Below are 11,250 nucleotides of genomic sequence, written 5' to 3' on the forward strand. Positions count from 1 at the left end.
AGCTCGTACTAACACGCTGAATGGCATACCTGAGTGTTACTTTGAATAATTAGGAATCTTATAAGGAAAGGACAGAACTCTGCTTATCGCTCGTGCCTTGGAGGGAAAACCGGGATGGACATTTTTTCCTTCAGTTACCATCCTCATTAAATATAAACAGTTGAAGAAAGTTTCACAATTTAAAAAAATATTTCAACAAATATCATGTATACAATTATGTTGTTTTAATTACTTTCTAGATCACATTTAGCATTCATCCTAAGTTCACAAAGCACATATGCACACTTCCTCCACCAGATGTCAACGTGAAACATAAGTTCATTACAATTTTTAACGCTTGCAGAAATGAATCTTCATTCTTTTGCAGAAAGTTTGACTAAATCTGAAAATAACCTTTTATGAAATATAGATAGTAAAGTTGTCACTGGTTCATTTGTTACTGAACTAATCAAAGCACAGGCTGATCTTTGTCTAACAATTACCCAGAAAATATTCATAAAAATGTCTGAACTCAAATTGAAGTATGGTATGTCTTTAATATCACATGGCATCATCATCATGGCCTTCCTCACTGTTTCTGATACACATTTGGGTGTGACGCTCTTTTAAACACCCCCTGGTCCTAAACTATTGCGGATAAAATGAAATAAATATCAAATTAAATTATGAATATAAATATTTACAGCATGAGTTCCTTACTAAGTTGGTAGGTTGTCACGGCAGAGCTGTGCTTGCATAAATATGTAATTGAGTAAGATTGTAACTTCTGATCAGACATTTGATAAGACTGGTTTCAGACACCAATTTTTAGCTGTCATCAACAGGTATCACTGAGGCTGGAACAAACTGTCAGCGGTTAAAACCTCTGAGGAAGGTATGAAATGTTTACCTCCTCTTCATGTGCTTTACCCTCGTATTATATCTCTTTATCTCTGTTGATGCAAATTCTGAGCCCATGGATTTCTGTTCAGTCAAACAAAGAGGAAAAATATAGTATTTTGTAGGTTACATTCAAATGTTTTATTTGTGAATACGCTGTTTGGGAAAACTAATTTTCTGTTTGGGACTGGCAGAGAAAAAAGAGAAACAGATGCTCCTGAGGTACTTGGCTTAGAAAGAAGCTTTAAATAAGCTGCACATTTGCATGGTTCAGATTAAAGTGTTTTCAGTGTGGGAAAATACTTGATGTACTGAGCTACACCACACACTGAGGTTTCTGTGGTTATTTTGCAGCTGAGTGCCAGAAATATCAATCAGAGGATCTAATGTCTTCTAATCTGTGTAACTGTGGTTTAACAGCAACATCACATCAGTTTGAGACTGCAGGTGGAACAAATACCTGCAGCCTTCAGACGACTGCAGAGACCTGCAACTATTAAGAAGTAACCTTCACGTTAGCTTTCTAACTTTTGTGGATTACAGAACTGGTAAGAATAATGAATTAATTTTTATTCCATCTGCCTCACAGTAAAATGAATCTTCAAATATTAGCTTCATTTGTCATGGTCATCCATATTACAAAACCTTTTTAAAGTTAAAAAAAACATACTGTAGATAAGTCGTCCATGTACAAGTTTAGGAAACATATGAAACATTTGCTGTGTAAAAAAAAAATCATTTTATTTGAGCAATTTCTGAATTCTAGATGTGTAAGAACAGTTTGTGAACACATTAGTATTTTGCGGTCAGGAGTTTAAGCAGGTTGTAGCTGCAGCTGTTTTCATGGATTTTCATAGATTTTGGGTAGACCACAGACTGAGCTTTTCTGTCACTGATGATTCATTTTACACAGAACACATTTTGAGTCTCAGCCATGTGGACACAACAGAGAAACTTCTTCTATTTGACCATCGGTGAGATGAACTTTACATCAATGAATTATTTTCTTTCTTTGCTATACTAACGATGGGCATAACTTTGTGCTGAACATTGGGGAAGGGGGGGGGGTCGTCAAGATCTCTGTCTAAATTAATTAATCTGGGTAAATTCCCAGATGATTAAACATGGAACTATGTAGCTGAAACGACTAAAGAAAATGAACAGCCTATTTATGCAAGATAGTTCATAATTTTATTTGGGGTGGGGGGTGGTGGTGGTGGGGGGGTGGGGGGGGGGGGTTGTATTGGCTGGGTCCCCAACCCCCCTGGAAATCAGTGTTCAGTTCCTTAAAGGTTTTCTGTTATTTATTGCATCCAAATTAGAAACAAGAACAGTTCATTATTTCAGCATAATAAGTTATATTTTCTTTTCTACAGTCTCGTATCTGTTTGCATCTTCAGCATCTGCAGGTCAGTCATTTTTTCTGTGAACAGCATCAGACTCACAAATGTTTTGCCAACCACCAGATAAAACAGTTTTGCTACATTAAATTACCTTAAATCCACGTTTTCCCTCTTTTGTTCTTTTGATACATGCAATGCTTTATTTTTATCTATTCTTTTATTAGATTAGATCTTTTATTAGTTTCTTTGAATAAGTGAATGAATTGTTTAAAATATAAACCAACAGTACTAATGAACATTTGAAAATTTGTTTTAACAGGTACACATTAACCTATATATATGTGTGTGTGTGTGTGTGTGTGTGTGTGTGTGTGTGTGTGTGTGTGTGTGTGTGTGTGTGTGTGTGTGTGTGTGTGTGTGTGTGTGTGTGTGTGTGTTTTCAAGGAATGAAGGATTGCTTTAAAAGCAGCATTTTGCATTTTAATGTAGATGAAATAATTATAAACTAAGAAACTTTGTTTGGATCAGAACTCGAAAAAAACGAACTCTGCACTATTCGTTGTACAGCAGCAGTGTGTGACCATATTATTCCGTATTATTATCGTTTTTATGTACTATAAATATTTTTTACTTAGCATGAAAATCAAATATAAAAAACATTTAATGAAAACTTAAACTAACTCTTTTCAGGATTATCCATGTCAACTGGAAAAGTAAAATGTAAAACAATTGTAGCACATTTATTTGGTTTATAATATTAGGCCATATTTATCTGTTTGCAAGTCATTTAGCTCCTATTTTAGCACCATCACATTGCACAATAATGACTGCCCTGTATTTTTACAAGCTTCTATCATGAATCATGTTTTAATAGTGTTGAAATTAAACTTATTGCTACATTTCAGAGAGCATCTTATTTTGAAGGTTTCAGGCAATGCAGTCTACAGTTATTCAATCTCTTTTTACATTGAGTTAAAAATCATATTTTTAATAAATCCAGGATTTTGAAATAATTAAGTTTTAAAATAGTTTCTGTAACATTTAGATTATGTTGCCAGTAATTTAGTTTTCTTTTTAAAGCTCAAAGACATTTTTCTTCGTGAAATATGAATGCTGCACACTGCGGCTGTTTTATATTTTTTTGTTATATTTTTTTCTATTTTTTTTATTGTCTTCTTTTTTTCTTTTTCTAAGTGAATTTGCTTATTTATCACATTTTTGCCACATGCATTAGTTGTGGGTTTCAGTTATCAATTTCAGATTAAAATCGATTTTAGCTTGAATAATGCGATATCGATTCATTAAATCCTGAATTGATTATTAAATATATATATGTATTTTGCAAGAAACACCAGAATCTCAGATTAAAGCTTTCATTCCAACAACCAACAAACAGCTAAAACAACAATTGAGAGCAGGTTAACGATTCCACGCAAAGACCTAAACACAAAGCGTGGACCCGACACATCAGAATCTGACATGACGTGACATGTCAGCTTTCTCACCTGTCAGCACTTGCATGGACATGCGGTCGGGGCTGAAAGACGACTGTGCCAAACTGTGCCACCTAATTAGCTTGGAAAGAAAAGTGACTGGAAGGTTCCTGAAGATGTTCTGCCTCTCAATCGAGAAGCTTTTTCTGTTCTATGACCAAATAATGGAGAGTCCCAGGTTTTTAAGTTCTTGTGGGAGTTGTCCCTTAAGAGTCTTGAAGAAGTGAAGAGTGAGACCACATCAAGTTTCATCTGGATTCTTTGGATCCAGTGTAAGTTTCTGGACCTTTCCATTGGTGTCAGTCAGTGCTCTTAAAATATATAGTTTTCCCAATTGGGCTTTCATCAAACTGGCAAAGATGCACAGGAAAGAAGGTCAAACACCAACTAGGAAGAAACAGAATGACAAACGGAACAACATGTAGCAGGTTGATCAGAGAAACTCAGGAAGACTCAGAAGAGTCTTCTCTATGCACAACATCCAACTGCACTTCAAACCCAAACTAGCAGTGCTCAGACTTCTAAATTGGAGAAACCAAACAGGCACTTCATAAATGCATGGCACAACATTGAAGAGGCACCTCGACACAGCTATACATCTGCATCTAAAGGATAAATGTCACTCTCTCAGGATGCCAATTTTCACATTTTGGACAGAGAAGACAGATGGTTTGAAAGAGGAGTGAAAAAAGCCTTCTATGTCCACTGTGAATGACCATCCTTGAACAGCTAACGACACAAACCATCTGCCTCCTGGACTTAGAACTGAAGAAGCTTCTCAAATGAGAGAAGAAACGTTTTCAAGAAACTTTAAAAAGTCCAGTGCCTTTTCTTTCCAAACTCCTTGGATTACCATAACATGGATGATTGAGAACCTAAACAGCCATGCTGTGCCATATTCAGTAATAAAATGTCCCCCTGTAAATGTAGCTGTATTCTACATAGAAATATGTTTTTTTCTATCATCCTTTTAAACTGCTAATTCTTAAAAAGAAAAACGTCTGTCTGTGTGGAGCTCCAGCCATTTATTTCTCCACTGTGAGTTTGAGTGCGCTTCAGATGAGTCTCACAAAGATGTTCAAATAGTTGCTGTTCTAAACAATAAATAGAAAAAATATTGCATTTGTTTTGTGTTCAGGTGGACCCATCAGATTACCTGGGTCCATCCTTTGCTCTGGAAGAGTTTAACTATATCACAAGCTCATTTATATTCTACTTTTTTGTTTTCAGTGACCCAAACTCACCCTTATTTGCTTCTTTGACTTTAATGAATAAAAAATAAGAAAATAAATTAGAAACACAGTCTAATCTTGTCTTTTTTTGCTAGGTGATCAGATAAGATTAGTTAATCCAGATAAATCTGAGTCAGCTCGTTGTTCTGGAAGAGTTGAAATCAATCACAGTAACAGATGGGGAACAGTCTGTGATGATGGCTGGGACCCAAATGATGCTGAGGTAGTCTGCAGAGAGTTAAACTGTGGAACTGCTCTGAATGCCACTAAGTCCGCTCATTTTGGTAAAGGAAGAGGACAAATCTGGCTTGATGATGTGTCCTGTTCAGGAAGTGAGAGATCTCTGACTGAGTGTCAGCACAGAGGATTTGGGAAACATGACTGTACACACAGTCAGGATGCTGGTGTTGTCTGCTCAGGTAAGAAACTTTACTGATCAAAGGCAAATATGTAATAATTAAGGTTGCAATATTTGTACAGTTTTAGATTTGAGCCATTGTTTCATGTGGTCTATGTATATCTACCTCTGTATTTATGTGGGATCCATGAGGTATATTTCAATTGACACTATTGGATTTGTCACTTCCCAGTTGAAAGTTTTTTTGTTTTTGTTTTTTTTTTTAAATTTAACTTCAGATATGAACTTACTGCATGCACACTCCTCATTGTGGTTCATACTAAATCTCTGGCAATGTTGAACAAGTGTTAGCATGAAGCAATTCAATGAATCTGTCCCGTCAGTATTTTTTTTATAATTCATAATCAGTTCAGTGTGTACACTGAGCAAAGGATTGCAGGTTTGGATTGTTTTAATTTCTGAAATTAATTGTGTTTGTTTACTGTGCCCAGGTGTGCCAGTCAGATTATCTGGAAGCACTTTGTGCTCTGGAAGAGTCGAAATCTTTTACAACAACACTTGGGGAACAGTCTGTGATGATAACTGGGACATAAATGATGCTGAGGTGGTTTGTAGAGAGCTCGGCTGTGGAACGGCACAGAGTGCTGCTGTATCAGCCCGCTTTGGTGAGGGAAGTGGATCCATCTGGCTTGATGATGTGTCCTGTTCAGGAAGTGAGAGATCTCTGACTGAGTGTCAGCACAGAGGATTTGGGACACATAACTGTACACACAGTCAGGATGCTGGTGTTGTCTGCTCAGGTGAGAAGTGATTTTTTGTAAATACTAAAAATTATAAATATAACAAGATAAAACTGTTGTCATTGTTGTTACACATGCTGTCTCTCTGTGATTTCTGTTTTCCTCAGTGATCCTTCCAAAGCCCAGAATCTTCATGATTCCTGCTGGTAAAGGCAAGGCAAGGCAAGGCAAGTTTATTTGTATAGCACAATTCAACAACAAGGTGATTCAAAGTGCTTTACAGAGACATTAGAAACAAGAACAAATAAAAAGCATGATTTAAAATTGATTAAAACAAGCAAATAAACTAACTAACTAATTAACAAACAAACAAACAAACAAACAACAGTATATAAAATCAAAACAGATAAAATCAGAACAGTAGATAAAATCAGTAGTTAAATGTAAGTTTTGAAATTTAAGCTTAAAGTGTGGATTTGGTGCTTTATTCAAATGCAGCTGAGAACAGGTGAGTCTTCAACCTGGATTTAAATAAACTGAGTGTTTCAGCTGATCTGAGGCTTTCTGGGAGTTTGTTCCAGATATAAGGAGCATAAAAGCTGAATGCAGCTTCTCCGTGTCTGGTTCTGACTCTGGGAACTGATAAAAGACCGGATCCAGATGACCTGAGGGATCTGGATGGTTCATACTGGGTCAGGAGGTCACCGATGTATTTTGGTCCTAAACCATTCAGAGCTTTATAGGCCAGCATCAGAACTTTAAAGTCTATCCTCTGACGGACAGGCAGCCAGTGTAAGGACCTCAGAGCTGGACTGATGTGGTCCACTTTTTTGGTCTTAGTGAGGACTCGAGCAGCAGAGTTCTGAATGAGCTGTAGTTGTCTGACTGATTTTTTAGGTAGACCTGTAAAGATGCTGTTACAGTAATCAAGCCTACTAAAGATGAATGCATGGACTAGTTTTTCCAGGTCCTGTTGAGACATCAGATCTTTTATCCTTGATATATTCTTGAGGTGATAGTAAGCTGACTTTGTTATTGTCTTAATGTGTTTAATGTGTTTTTCTAAGTTTAGGTCTGCATCCATCACTACACCCAAATTTCTCGCCTGGTAAAGTTGAGCGGAGAAGTGCTGTCAGCATCACTTGTTCAATATCACCTCAAAGCCAACAGCTTCTACGAGGAGAATTTACTCTGAGGCAGATTTCAGGCTCATTCAGTCAGAAAGAGCCATCAACTACCAACTCTGCTACATTCAAGATCCTCAAAGTAGATTTTGACAAGGATGGATTGTACCAGTGTGAATATTCACACGACTCCAGCATCTCCACAAGTGACTCTGTCAACGTCTCCGTTACTGGTAATAAAATGTAATATTGTTTAAATTACAGTCATAAAGTGACAGTGAAAATATTGTGTTTACTTGTTACGCCCACTACAGGTTATTATAATGAAAATATAACATTTATTAATATAAGAAGTAAAGTATGTATTTCAATGATTTATCAATTGGTTAATTCAATTCAATTCAGTTTTATTTATATAGCGCCAAATCACAACAAAAGTCGCCTCAAGGCATTTTATATTGTACAGTAGATCGCACAATAATAGATACAGAGAAAAACCCAACAATCATATGACCCCCTATGAGCAAGCACTTTGGCGACAGTGGGAAGGAAAAACTCCCTTTTAACAGGAAGAAACCTCCAGCAGAACCAGGCTCAGGGAGGGGCGGCCATCTGCTGCGACCAGTTGGGGTGAGAGAAGGAAGACAGGATAAAGACATGCTGTGGAAGAGAGACAGAGGTTAATAACAGATATGATTCGATGCAGAGAGAGACCTGAGTGAGCTTTAATAGATAATTGTTAAAGAGAATTTAGTTCCAAACAAAGGTGGGATTAAGTGTTAATAAAAACAGAATGCAATGATCTGTGAATCTCATCAACATAGAAAATGTAGCAGCCCTTGGCATCAAGAACGACAGAAGAGTCTCTAACGGGTGCAGCCATTTATTTCCTCACCACACACGGCTCATTCTCTGGACGTTGAGCACCGTGAAAACTATAAAATAAGAAAAAATTGATACCCGTACAGTACCCTTTGAACTATAACAATGAGCTTAAGTTAATTCAGGCAAGTTCAAACAAGTAATTCTGAGATATACAGTCACAGATTAAATAAAACAAAAGGGGTTACTTCAAACAGCATCAAGGGATTACACAGTTCAGTTAAATAAAATATAACAACAGATCATCTCTCATCACATACCTCAGTCCGCTTGCCAAGGGTGCAAAACTCCGGTAAACACTTAAACACTTCGGCCCGTTTCTCATGGGGTGCTGCTAGCTTGCATGACACACATGTCTAGCTAAAAAATAGCACATGGATGTAAGTAACGTAAATAAAGAATAAAAGGGTTTTCAGATAGCTCACAATACAAACGCAGCAACATACCTTACATTAGAAACACACTTATCATACTTATCAAAGTATTATCGTAACTTACATGGACTTTGTACAACTTATTCCTGCCGCAACAGACTGCTCTATACGCGTTACGGGGCATGCCTCTGATCACATCTGTCCTTAGTGCGACTGCGCATACAGTTCCGACAACCCCCGCAAGGATGACTTATGGTACAGATCAGCGGTTCATTACACTCCCACCAATCATGCTATGATTTACAAACTAGCTAATCATACATGATTTGAACAACAACAAAATGAGACCACTTCAACCAATATACAGGTGTACAAACATCATAGAGCAGGTGCCACCTGGACTGTTACATTGTTTATATCAGTATGTCAGTTCCTCTCAGATAATAACATGGTTGTTATTATTCTCTTTCAACAAGAACCACCAGTTTTTGAATAGGCCGCTCGATGATGGGGGGCTTGAAAGCACGGTCCTGTTTCTTGGTCTGACTTTGGACTCCTACTTGAACTTTGACCCGACGGACTAAACCATCATCGCCTTCGATAGTTTCAACGATACGCCCCAGTTGCCACTGACACCTTGGTAACATATCTTCCTTGATGATAACAATGTCATTCACTTTTAGATTACGGCGGGTTTTGTGCCACTTCTGTCTTGTGGAGACATTCATGAGGTATTCTCTTTTCCACCTACCCCAGAACTGCTCAGTTAAGTATTGTACTCTACGCCACCTCTTCGCTGCATACAAGTCTTCTCTCACAAATTTCCCAGGTGGTGGTAGAGCAACTTTGGACTTCATCAGTATAAGATGGTTCGGAGTAAGAGGTTCAGGTGCCTTTGGGTCACAGATACTGCCCACAGTCAAGGGGCGGCTATTTACAATAGCCATGGCCTCATAAAACAAAGTTCTAAGAGAGGCATTGTCTAGTCTTCCTGCACACTGAGCAGTAGTGGCATTTAGCACATTACGAATGGTCCTAATTTGGCGTTCCCAGATGCCACCAGCATGACTTGCAGAAGGAGCATTGAAAACAAACTCACACTGTTTGTCTGCCAGGAAAGCCTCCAGTGCCTGCATGTCACATTGTTTGAGAGCCTCTCTGAACTCATTTCTGGCTCCTACAAAGTTTGTGCCTTGGTCACAGCGGAGTTGGCAAACAGCTCCTCTGATGAAGCATCTAAGGGCATTGATGAATGCATCTGTTGATAGGTCTTCTAGCATCTCGATATGAACAGCACGTGAAGACAGGCATGTAAAGATAAGCCCATACCTTTTGTACTCCTTACGGCCCCGCTTGATGGAAAATGGACCAAAGCAATCCATACCAGAGTACGAGAAAGGAGTGGAGGCTTCAGTCCTTTCTTTCGGGAGCTCTGCCATGCGTTGCTCCTCGGCGGGGCGCCGAAGTTTTCGACATTGCACACATTTATGTATTAACTTGGCAACTGCTTTGCTTCCCCCAAGCACCCAAAACCCATTTGCTCTGAGTTCTGCTAGGGTTTGACTGCGACCCTGATGACAGATGGTGGCATGGTAATGAGACAGTATTAGTCTTGTAATGTGACTTTCCTTTGGAAGGATAACCGGGTGTTTTAGTTCTCGACTGAGCGTTGCCTTTGTCAGTCTTCCACCTACACGAAGAAGTCCTTCATCTAAGATGGGATCAAGACAACTTAGGGGGCTAGAGCATGGAAGAGAGTTGCCCTTCTGAAGTGTCTTTATGTCTTGCAAAAAGGCTTGTCGCTGAACCAGACTGATTACTAGTTCACAAGCTTTTCTCCTTTCCTCTACCGTCACAATGCTGCTGACACGATCTGACTTCATGCCTAGTCTCTTAATTCTTGCAACTACTCTGATGAGCGTTGTCCAGCTGGAAAAGCGGCTTAGACGGTTCAGAATGTCATTTTGCTCATTGGCATGGGTGGCAAAGGTTTTCACCGATTTAACTTCAGGGTCACAGACTAGCAAATCTGGTGAAAAATGTAGTGTTGGGTGTATCTCAGGTTTCCATAGAAATTTAGGACCCGATAACCAGTTCGTTGACAGAATGTCCCCTGCACATAGACCTCTCGAAGCGTGGTCAGCTGGGTTTTCTGCCGTATCCACATAGTGCCACTGAGCAGGGTCTGTGGTTTCTCGGATTAGCTGAACACGATTTGCGACAAACACATGGAATCGCCGTGCCTCATTGCTGATGTAGGCCAATACAACTTGGGAATCAGTCCAAAAGAATTCCTCGTCAATCTGCATGCCGAGCTCTGTTTTTAACATGACGCTTAGCCTTGCGGAGATTACTGCAGCCGAAAGCTCCAGCCTTGGGATGCTCATGAGCTTTGTTGGTGCGACTCTTGCTTTGGCTAACACAAGGCTACAGTGTACTTCATCCTTTCCATTCTTGTATCTGAGGTAGGAACATGCACCATAACCTATGTTACTGGCATCTGAAAAGTGATGCAGTTCCACCCTCACTATGTTGCCAAAGTCTGGAGGATGGTAGCATCTGGGTATCGCTATTTCCTTTAGCCTGTGTAGATCCCTTTTCCATTGCTCCCACCGTGCATGTAGGCTATTGGGAAGCTGATCATCCCAACCTACGCCCATGCGACACAGCTCCTGGAGAATACATTTACCACTCAGGATAAAGGGAGCTACAAGACCCAGAGGGTCGTAGAGGGAGGAGACAGCGGACAGGATACCACGACGAGTTGAGGGTTGGTCCCTTTTGTCAATGTTGAAGCTGAAGGTGTCACTTTCTATTGACCACTG

The sequence above is a fragment of the Rhamphochromis sp. 'chilingali' genome (genome assembly GCF_963969265.1).
Source record: "Rhamphochromis sp. 'chilingali' genome assembly, chromosome: 16".
NCBI lineage: Eukaryota > Metazoa > Chordata > Actinopteri > Cichliformes > Cichlidae > Rhamphochromis > Rhamphochromis sp. 'chilingali'.